Source organism: Otolemur garnettii, unplaced genomic scaffold (assembly GCF_000181295.1).
Source record: "Otolemur garnettii isolate 467f Iridium unplaced genomic scaffold, OtoGar3 scaffold00045, whole genome shotgun sequence".
Lineage (NCBI taxonomy): Eukaryota > Metazoa > Chordata > Mammalia > Primates > Galagidae > Otolemur > Otolemur garnettii.
The window spans coordinates 10865025-10876068 of NW_003852440.1; positions in this window are offsets into that span (position 1 = coordinate 10865025).

An 11044-nucleotide genomic window follows, 5' to 3' on the forward strand; every position below is an offset into this window, starting at 1 on the left:
AGATTTTATTCTTTTTTTCCTGGTTAGGTTAGCCAAAGGTTTATCTATCTTATTGACCTTTTCAAAAATCCACCTTTTTGATTTATTGATCTGTTGTATAATTCTTTTGTTTTCAATTGCATCTAATTCTGCTCTAATTTTGGTTATTTCTTTTCTTCTGCTGGGTTTAGAGTTGGAATGTTCTTTCTTTTCCAGTTGCTTGAGATGGCCCCTTACGTTGTTAACTTCTCTCTTTCTGTTCTCTTGAGTAAGGCTTACAGTGTGCTATAATTTCCCTCTTAAGATTGCCTTTGTGGTAACCCAGAGGTTCTGATAATTCATGTCTTCATTATCATCTTGTTCCAGAAATTTGGTAATTTCCTTCTTAATCTCATCTATGACCCAGCTATCATTCAGCATAAGGTTATTTAGCTTCCACATTTTTGTATGAGTATGGAGATTCCTGTTGTTACTGAGTTCACTTTTATTCCATGATGGTCTGAGAAGATGCAAGGAATAATTTCTATTGTTTTAAATTTGCTGATGTTAGACTTGTGACCTAAGATGTGATTAATTTTGGAGTATGTTCCATGGGCTGATGAGAAGAATGTGTACTCAGTTTTGTTAGGATGAAATGTTCTGTAGATGTCTGTCAAATCCAAATGTTGGATGGTTAAGTTTAAATCTAAAATTTCTTTGCTTAGTTTCTTATTGTCAGATCTATCCAACACTGCCAAAGGAGTGTTAAAATCTCTGAATATCATGGTGCTGGAGGAAATCACATTGCTCATGTCTGTTAAGAGTGTCTCTTATAACTTGAAGTGTGTGGGGTAAAACCCCACAAACTGTGTGCTCACTTTAAACTCCAGAAGCAGGAGACTGGAGAGACTTCTGGACAGATTTCTGTGGAATGCAACTCTGTCAAGGACCCAGTTTCCCTGGTCAACATGGAACAGGGCCTGGGGGTTTGGGCCTAAAAACCTGCTTTCAGTGACTGGCTGTGTAGCTATTAAGGGTTAAAAACCTTCCTGCAGAGACACAGCCTAGGGGTTGATAGGCATTATGACTATTGGAAAACTATGAGCCTTCCAAGTTGCTAAGCAACAGGAGCCATAAACCTGCTTTCTGCAATATGAGTGCATGGGAAAACTTCAAGGCTTTATTCCCCTTTTGGTAATCTCAAGTCTCTAGATGTACTCCCTTTTGCAGCTGCCTTGAGTTTTCAAACTTTGCATCTCTTCGAAGGTTGAACTAACCTTAGAAAAGATTGGTAGTATGAATGCTTTACTTGTTAATTAATAGCATGTACATGACCAGCCAACTATAAAAGGATGGTCAAAAACAATAAACTTAGCTACTTTCCACCAGAGAGAGAAGTCTGTCTCTTTCATAATAATAATTCCAAGGGCGAGCTTACACCTGTGGTGAAGCTGTCTGTCCCTCGTGAAACCCTCATGCAACAGAGTTGCATTCTGGTTGTGTGCATAAATGTTAATGATTGAAATATCATCATGTTGAGTATTACCCTTAACAAATATGAAGTGAACATCCTTATCTTTCCTTAATTTTGTTGGTTTAAAGCCTATTTTATCTGCAAAAAAAAATTGCAACACCTGCTTTTTTCTGATTTTCATTTGCCTGAATTATAGATGACCATCCCTTCACCCTGAGTCTATATTTATCTTTTAATGAAAGATGAGATTCTTGTATGCATCAGATAGCTGGCCTGAGTTTTTATATCCAGTCAGTCAACCTGTACCTCTTTAGAGGACAATTTAGCCAGTCACGTTAATTGAGAATACTGATAAGCCTGGTAGAATTTGGGGGTATTGAGTTTTTTGCAAGTCTAGTGGACATTTTTAATGCTTTTGCCACTGTGGAATTTGAAATTTGATCAAAAGTTTCTGAGTGAGTTTATTTTTGTGGTGGAGGATTGTGCTGGTCATTATGGAGGATAGGTCTGAGAATATCCTGGAGAGCTGATTTAGTTACGGCAAATTTCTTCAACATGTGAATTTCATTAAAGTATTTAATTTCTTCATCATAGATGAAACTCAGTTTAGCTGGATACAGGATCTTGGGTTGAAAGTTATTTTGTTTTAGGAGATCAAAAGTTGATGACCACCCTCTTCTATCTTGAAAGGTTTCATCAGAGAGATCTGCAGTCATTCTAATATTCTTCCCCTTGTAGGTTGTGGTTTTCTTATGTCTGGCTGCTTTCAGAATTTTCTCTTTCATATTAACTTTAGAGAAATTAATTATGATATGCCTGGGGGATGTCTTATTGGGGTTGAGTTGTGCTTGGGTTGCTAAAACTGTCTGCTATCTGAATTTCAGAATCTTTTGGCATGTCTGGAAAGTTCACCTTCATAATGTCATGAAGAAGAGCCTCTGTGCTTTGTGAAGCAACTTTGTCACTTTTAGGAATTCCTATAAGGCAAATATTAGTTTTCTTCAAATTATCCCAGAGCTCTCTGAGAGTATGATTCGTTTTGCCCTCCATTTCTCTTCCTCTTTAAGAGTTTGGGAGCATTCAAAAGCTTTGTCCTCAATGTCAGAAATCCTTTCTTCTGCTTGTTTCATTCTGTTACTGGGGGATTCTACTATATTTCTCTGATCTTTGAGGGTGGCAAATTCTTGTCTCAAAGTGTCAAAATCATTGGTGATTTTGTCTTTGAATTAATTGAATTCTTGAGACAACTTTTGAAATGCTCCTTTAATTTCTAATTCCAACTTTACCTCCATTCTGTTAATCTTACTTGCAATCCAAATTATGACTTAGATTTCTGACATCTCAGCATTTTGTTTACGAATGGGACCTTCAGTTGTGTCTGCCATATTGTTCCTTGGGGGAGTTGATCTATTCTGGTTATTCATGTTACTGGAGTTTTTCTGCTGATTCCACTCCATGATTATTTTACACTGTTTGGCTAGATGAACAGATAAGGTGAAGTTCGGTTGGGGGAAGCTCCTGAAGTAGTGATTAAACAGCCTTTTGCCCAAGCGCTGGGAGTGGTGTCTGTACCTTTACCCCTAGAGCTTTGCAGAGGACCTGTATGGTGCTATGGCCTGAGACACTGGGGACTTACTTGGTGTGGTGGGGCTAAGTGGCTCTGTCTTATTTTCAGCTCATCTCTGTCCTACCCTAGTGAATCAGTTACTCTAGGTTGAAATCTCAGCTTTGGAGAAATACCAGTAACTAAGTCACCCACCCCACCATGGGCAAAAACTGGAAAAGGAAAATCAAACCTTCCCACAACCACACACCCAGGGTACCACTTTGGATAGTCCTCAGGTAATTGGTCCAGTCCAAGAGATCCAAATCAATTGTCCCAGTCAGCACTGTGTCTCAAGTGAGGGAGTTCAAAAGGTCTCCAGCAACTAGATAGCAGGGGTCTGCTAGCAGTTTGAGTATGACTCATTCTGGTGCTCCATGGAGTCAGAAGGACCTCCCCCCCCCAGCAAACTAATTAGTCTGGGAAGATTGATGCATCCTTTCCACCTTGCCTCTCTGTCATACCCAGTCACTGGTAACCCTATAGGGCCATGACCCAGATCCCTCCAGTGAGCAGATGCTCCAGGGGTTTAAGCCTTCCTGAGTCACAAAGAGATCTCTCCTCAGCCAGGCCTCCACACTCTGCCACCATTCAGCAGGGGAAGCTGAGGCCTGACAACCTTGGGTGGTTAATGGGAGCTGGGGCAGTTTACTCAGTTCCAGTTCCGCCCAACTTATGTTGCTTACAGTTATATTTGTGCAGAATTTGTGATTCTGTCCTGGCTATATTCTCCTGCAGACCAGGTGCTGTTGAGTCCACATAAACTGCAAATCAGCCCCAGTCTATGCTGCTGCCCAGAGCTGGTGTTTCTGTTACCCTTGCAGTCTGTGTTGGGGCGAGTGTGGTTAGAGCTCACACTTGGCTCGGAGTTCCAACATTGGCCCACCTGCCTTCATCTCAGCCACAATCCCCTGAGCCCCGGGTTTCTTAGGCTCACTAAAGCAGTCCTGGCTCAGTCCTGCCTTTGGAGTATGCCTGCCTCACCCAGGCCAGTACTGTCTCAGGCATACCCTTTACTCAGGGGGCCTGCATTACCTCTGGTTGTCCAGAGACATGGACTGTCTTTCCAAAATATCCCCAGGGGTATGAACCCTATTGTTCCTGCCGCTGCCACTCCTGCTCTGTGCCCATGGGCACTGCCTCTCCCCTTCCTCTATGGTTCCTTCAATCCACTGTCTTCTCATTACCCTCATGCCGCAGAATCAGCACAGACCTGCAATAGTGCACACCCTGTCCACACCTCTTGAGAAAAAGCCCAGGAATCTGGACTCCATGGGGGGACAGGCTTCCAGACCTCGGGGTATGAGTGGAGGGGAGTGCTGGGAGTTACCTCCCACAGGATAAAATGGGAAGACATTTGAACTCTGCTTGCTTGTTTATAGAAAGTATACTGCAAACCATTCTTATGGGGAAGGGGACTCCCACTTGCTTGGTGATGGATTTTGTACCTATTATTTGTCTATTTGGGGTCAGAGCTCGCCTCAGCAAGGTTGATGTGTGTTCTTTAATATTCTCTCTTGGCTTAGCTCCAAACCATCAGCTTACTTGCTAAATGTCTGTCCTTTAACTTTCCTTCCAGATGGGAGCCTCTGTGGAAAGTTGGCTCTAGTAGGCCATCTTGCCTCTGCCTGCACAAATCTTTAATCTATGCTTAACTTAGCTCTACTATTAAGATAGCACCTTTCTGAGGTTTCTACTGAATGTCCCATATCACCAACAAGGACTCTCCACTTGTCTGGCTACAATCTGTGTGTCTCTCAGACCTGTGTCCTTTTATAGCTCCTGGTTACTCTTGGCTCTAAGTGTTGTATCTTACAGTTACAGGTACATACTGGTTTTTCTTAATAGACTGAAGGGGAACTCTGCATATTTCCAGGGTTCTTTCTCCACCTAGTTTTCTCCATGCTAGTCTGCCCTAGAAATTCCAGCCATCTCAGACTTCCTGATCTCTAATAATCATCATTTTCTGCATGTGATCCTTTACCCTACCTGGTGGCTTTGGTTGAAAGTATCTTTCAGGCAGAATTCTGCTGTGATTTTAGGATTCACTTTTTAATCCCCCTTCCCTTTATGGATCACAGTCTTGTACTTCCTGTTTCCCAGTGTCTGAAACAGATATTTCATATATTTTCTCCAGTTTTCTTATTTTTTATATTGGGAAGACAATTCTTATTTGTTTCTCTTCCACAGCTGCAAGCTGAAGTCCTTGATTCTCATGATCAAACCAGTGTTCTTCCTTCCTTGAGGGTACAGCAACCTCTCTGACAGACCTCTTGACAGCACTGTCAGGCTTAGGTGGGATGTGTCATGAACAATAAGGGAGAGGATACTGAAATCCACTGGATCAATAAAATTACAACCAAGGAAACTGGGCATTACAGCCAGATGACCTTCTTGTCTGGTGACTAAGTTATGTCTTTCCTGGGTACTAATTTTTAGACTAGAGTGAACTAAATTGAGGGTTTAGACATTAAATTTCTCATTTCTAAAAACTGGTACAAAATATCCATCCAGGAGACCAGTAAGAGGTATAGAGAAACACAGAGATAAAGCAGAAAAAAAATCTAGCCTGGGAATTAGGAAGCTTGGTTTAAAAGCTTCTATATTTTCCTAACTTCCATTTCTACCTATAAAAATAGGCAATTGAACTCTTTACCCTACAATAATCCTTTTAGTTTGTTCAATTTTGCTACTGCTTTGTTTAATTTCCATTGTTCTCAGCATTATCCCTTGTTGGCTGGCATTACCTCAGCAGGCTGGAACAGTTATCTTCTTAGGAGTTAAATTAGGGCTGGGCATGGTAGCCCACACCTGTAATCCAGCACTTCAGACAAGGCTGAGGCAGGCAAGGCCTGAACTCACAGGTTTGAGACCAGCCTGAGCCAGACCCCATCTCTAAAAAAAGCATAGTTAAAAACTGAATTAATAAATGCAAAAACCCTTGAGCTAATCACAGTAAGAAGGAATAAACACGATAAAACAATTAAAATATACAGGGTGGTCATAAAGTTCATGTGCAATTTTAAATTGTACACTATTTTAAATCACACATGAACTTTATGGCCACCATGTATAAAGAACAAAGAAAAGCTAACAAAAGGGTAGTATCCTTAAATAGATACCCCAAAAGTGCAGCGCCTGTGGCTCAGTGAGTAGGGGGCCGGCCCATATACCAAGGGTGGGGGGTTTGAACCTGGCCCCGGCCAAACTGCAACAATGAAATGCCATTATTTAATCCCCAGGGAAAGTGATAAAGGTGTCCAAACTACCTGCCTTTTTAAAATAAGTCAACTTGTTATGACAATGTATATAGTCTAACCCATCACTAACTACTGCTTGGTCTTAGGAGAGGTGTTGATGCCCCAGAATCTTGAGGAAAAGAATTTGTTGATAGCAGAGGAAAGAGTGCTGGGGTCTCAGTGTTCCTTAATGTTTTTCAGTCAGAGTGTAAAGGAAGCAGTGGGCAGAATCCAGTTTCTCTCCATATCTAGAGGTCTTAAAAGTTATTTAAATTTTACTAAAATCTTATTTTGAGCAGTTGCAGGTTTACAGAAAAACCGAATAGAAAGTACTGACAGCTACCATAACCCTTTCCATACGCTGTCTGCACAGTTTCCCTACAATTTAATAGTAGTCAACACATGTTAAAACTGATGTACCATATTGTCATGTTGTTATTAACTAAGTCCATAGTTTACAAGAGGGTTCACTCGGTACCTTTCTGTGGGTTTTAGCAAATGTCTCATGTCATGTGCTGCCATTGTAGCAGTATACAGAATAGTTTCACCTAAACTAAAACTTTCCTGGGCTTGACCTTCTCTTCCCTCCCTCCCTCCCTTACCCATTCAGGTCCTGGCAGTCACTGATCTTTTTACTGTCTTTATAGTTTTTCCATTTCCAGAGTGTCCTATATAGCTGGAATCATTGCAGTATGTACCTTTTTCAGACTGGCTTCTTTCACTCAACAATATAAATTTAGGGTTTCTCCATGTCTTTTGATGGCTTGATGGCTCATTTTTTTTTTTTTTAGCATATTCCATTGTTTGGGTTTATAACAGCTTGTTTGCCTCCATGTCTTAGCAAATTTGAATAAAGCTGCTATAAACATTAGTGTACAAGATTTTGTGAGCATAAATTTTCCTGTCATTTAAATAAAGAAGTGCAGTTGCTAGATAGTATAGTGGACCATGTTTAGCTTTGTAATAAACTGCCAATCTGTCTCCCAAGATGTCTGTACCATTTGCGTTCCCCTCAGCAATAAACAAAAGTTCCTAGCACCACGTCCTTTCTTGATGTCAGTATTTTGGATGTTAGTCATTTTAACAGGCTTGTGGTATCTTGTTTTAATGCACTCATCTGATGGCATATGATGTTGAATACCTTTAATATGCTTATTTGCCAACTGCATACCTTTTCTTAAGTGTCTGTTCAGATCTTTTGCTTATTTTTTAAATTGGGTTGTTTTTATAATGTTGAGTGTTAAGGGTTCTTTGCATATTTAGGATCTAAATCCATTATCAGATGCATGCTTTGCAAATATTTCAAATATTTCCCCAGTCTGTGGCTTGGTTCTTAGTGTCTTTCATGGAGTAGAAGTTTTTAATCTTAATGAAGTTAATTTTTTCTTTCATGGATCATGTTTTTATATATAAAAACTTATCACCAACCCCAAGGAAAACAAATACATGCGATCCCATCTCAGGGTGGGCAAGGGACTTGAATAGAAATTTCTCTAAAGAGAGGCGCATGGCCTACAGATATATGAAAAAATGCTCTCCATCCTTAATCATCAGAGAAATGCAAATCAAAACTACTTTGAGGTACCATCTAACCCCAGTGAGATTAGCCCATATCCCAAAATCCCCAAACCAGAGATGTTGGCATAGATGTGGAGAAAAGGGAACACTTCTACACTGCTGGTGGGAATGCAAATTCCTTTCTTCCTTTTGGAAAGACATCTGGAGAACACTGAGAGAACTAAAAATAGACCTGCCATTTGATCCTGCAATTCCTTTATTAGGTATCTATCCAGAAGACCAAAAAGCAAACTACAACAGAGATACTGGTATCAGAATGTTTATTGCAGCCCAATTCATAATTGCTAGGTCATGGAAGAAGCCCTTCAACCCACAAATGGATCAATAAATTGTGATACATGTACACCATGGAATACTAGGCAGCCCTAAAGGATGGAGACTTTACCTCCTTCATGTTTATATGGATAGAATTGGAAAATGTTCTTCTTAGCAAAGTATCTCAAGAATGGAAGAAAAAGTATACAATGTACACAGCCCTACTTTGAAACTAATTTATAGCTTTTATAGGAATTTCATAACTTAATTATAGCCTTAGAATATGAGAAGGGGGTAGGGGGTGAGGGGGGAGGGAGGGAGATTGGTGGGGTCACCTCAATGGTTTATCTTACAAGGGTACAAGTGAATCTTTCTAAAAGCAGAGTATGAATGTTTTAACTCAATAACTAGGAAAATGACATGAAGGTTATGTTGACCAGTTTGATGAGAGTATTTCAAAATGTGTATGAAAACAGCACACTATACCCCATGATTGCATTAATGCTACAGTTATGCTGTAAGAAATAAAATTAAAAAAAAACAAATACATATATTAAAAACTGCTAAAGACTGGCTGACTTCTCAGTAACACCACTGCCTCTTCCTCAGCACAGAGAGAGACAGCGTCCCCACCACCTCCACAGTGAAGGCACAAGAGTGCTGGGCAGTGAAACACAGGTGAAAGTGGTAAAAGCTATTTTCAGGACTCTCAAGTCTCACACAACCCTTCATACTGTTTCTTTCTCTTCCCCAGATGCAAAGGACATGTTAAGGGACTCAAAAGACCTCAAAAAACAGCACCACTTCACACTGGAAGGAGCCTGAAACACTGCGTGACTGGGTGAGACGGACACATTCCTGCCTCAGATCCACCTGAGGCTGTGGCCTGGATGAGGAACAAAGACTACGTTAGCTGGTTATTGGGTCTGTGAGTTGGGAAAGTTAGCTTGCCCTGTCCAGTCCAGGACACGTGCAGGAAAAGAAGTCCATTAAGGAGACTCAGGAAAGTTTTTCAGTTTTGTTTTTTAAAGAAAATTATCTTGAAGTAAAGGGAGCAGGTAGTTTCAAGAGCAAATAGTCAATAAAAACTGGAATTGATGAACAGGGTCAGTGATAATTATGCACATGATATCTAAATCTCAAGTCATCTGCACTGCCCTATTCTAGTTGTGTTTCTGACAAAATAAGATAATGTTTTTATAGTACTTAAAATCCTATCTTTTTTCAAAAAGGATTTGAGGGAGTGAAGAAAACTTTATTTGACCTGATCACATTTAACACTAAGATTTTCTTTTGTTTTTTGAGACAGAGTCTAACTGTATCACCCTCAGTAGAGTGCTGTGGTGTCATAGCTCATAGCAACCTCAAACTCTTGGGCTTAAGCAGTTCTCTAGCCTCAGCCTCCAAAGTAGCTGGGACTACAGGCGCCTGCCACAATCCCCAGCTATTTTTTGGTTGCAGCTGTCATTGTTGTTTAGCTGGCCCAAGCTGGGTTTGAACCCACCAGCCTTGATGTATGTGGCCGGCACCATAACCACTGTGCCACAGGGGCCAAGCCAACACTAAGATTTTCTTGTCTGAGAGACTCTGCATGTTTGCATCTACATATACTTTTTGAATTTTCCTGAGGAACTGTTAATACTTCCATAATTTTATACCATCCCAACCATAGATTTATTATACTTAATGTCTGAGTGTCAGCTTCACATTTTAAAAAATATAGCTCTTCCTACTTAGTTCAGCTACTTAATGAAGCAATACGCACCAACAAGACAGGCACTTTGCAGTCCTTGGTCCTCTATATACATCTTTTAAAACTTTTTTTTGCTTCAGGCATAGAATCAAGAATTTAAGTGGATCATTAATTCAGATTCTTATCACAAGTGACATTAATATTTCATTGATATTTTAAATTGAGGGTCAATTTAAAATTTCTACAATGTATACATTCAATTCATAATTATCGTAATTCATGTCAAAACAAAAAATTTAAAACTTGATTTAGTGATCTGCATATGGACTTTTCCCATCTTCATATAAAAAGTTTCAAACATATGTCTCAATGCACACCCTTACACCTACAACTAAGAGTCCATTTAACATTTACTATGTTTGCTTTATCACACACTGATCCGTTCCTCTATCCAACCATGGATCTACACTCTTTTAAATCAAAATAAGTTGCAGACACCCATAGACTTCACTCCTAAATATACCAACAGGTACACCATTTAACTTGAGTTCAATATTTGCTTACAGTGTCCTATTTTTTCATATAGAATGCAAAGACCTGTATTACTATATGAATTATGATGAATGCACACACTTGTCACTATGAATTGAATGTTTGTTTCACCCTCCCCCCAACAAATCATATGTTGAGCCATAATGAGTTGGTATTTGGAGGGGGAGCACCTGTGATGGGATTTGTGTCCTTTGGGGAAGAAAACTAGTCCTTTTTACTATGTGGGGAGAGAGCCAGGACAAGGGCCTTCAAGAACCTGACCAGGCTGGTACCCTGATCTCTCATTTCCAACCTCCAGGACTTCAAAAGAAATAAAAGGCTGTTCTTCAAGCCGCCTGTCTATGATACTCTGTTATAGCTGCCCAAAGTGGCTGAGGCCCCCACACAGCTTTACCTCCTTTCAGGGTACAGAATCTTACTTTCACTCCCAAGCTTCCTCATCCTCCTTCTCAATCTATACCCCTAGAAACAAATGCTGTTATGATTTTTCCCGCCATACATTAGTTTTATCTTGTCTAGGACTTCTTATAAATGGAAGTCTATAGTATATGCTCTTTTGCATAGGTTTCTTTCATTCACCATGATTTTTTTCATTCATCAATATTACTGTAAGTTGTTTCCTCAATAACCAATTACATGTGGTTCATTGTGGCACTATACTTGCATATTTCTTCACTTTAACATTAGTTTTT